This window comes from Penaeus monodon, chromosome 32 (assembly GCF_015228065.2).
Source record: "Penaeus monodon isolate SGIC_2016 chromosome 32, NSTDA_Pmon_1, whole genome shotgun sequence".
Lineage (NCBI taxonomy): Eukaryota > Metazoa > Arthropoda > Malacostraca > Decapoda > Penaeidae > Penaeus > Penaeus monodon.
The window spans coordinates 20,613,375-20,613,849 of NC_051417.1; the positions used below are offsets into that span (position 1 = coordinate 20,613,375).

At 39.4% G+C, this 475-nt stretch overlaps 1 protein-coding gene across 1 annotated transcript in view; it reads left to right on the forward strand.

Moving 5' to 3' along the window:
* The window catches only part of LOC119593590 (ankyrin repeat domain-containing protein 17-like), a gene marked incomplete at its 5' end in the record, with an annotated part of 10,744 nt that overhangs the window by 9,505 nt on the left and 764 nt on the right, over positions 1 to 475 (forward strand). The window contains 1 exon segment of the mRNA XM_037942544.1: positions 1 to 475.

The following is a 475-nucleotide window of genomic DNA, read 5'->3' on the forward strand; positions in this document are numbered from 1 at the left end:
GGGCTGCCCCTCATAGCGCTCAGCACCGCTTATTTCATTGTCAACAGATCTGCTTGCCTCTCTGAAAATTTTATCATCAAATTAAATGCTTTTAATTGTAGTCCTTGTGGTTTGGGTGACATTATTAAACTCAGTGAAATTGCTTCATTCAGAATATAATGAATTTCATGAATGGTACTTCCAAGTACCTATGTTTTAAGTAATTCAAATGTTTTAAAGTGCCACTTTAAAATTGAGTGATGTATGATAACTGTTAATGTTTTCAAAGGTTTAAAGGCAACCTCATATGCAATTGCTGTGGTGTCACTCGTGTTGACATGGTTATGATATTTTGTTGCTTGCCCACGTAAGGATTATTGGTAGTCGTAAATGACGCAACGTAATGGTGGCCTCGTAAACTCTTGGTAGGATAATATACGGTGGCTGTGACCACCGCCCTTATGACTGAAGAGGACGTTGTCCCAGTGTGGCTGCG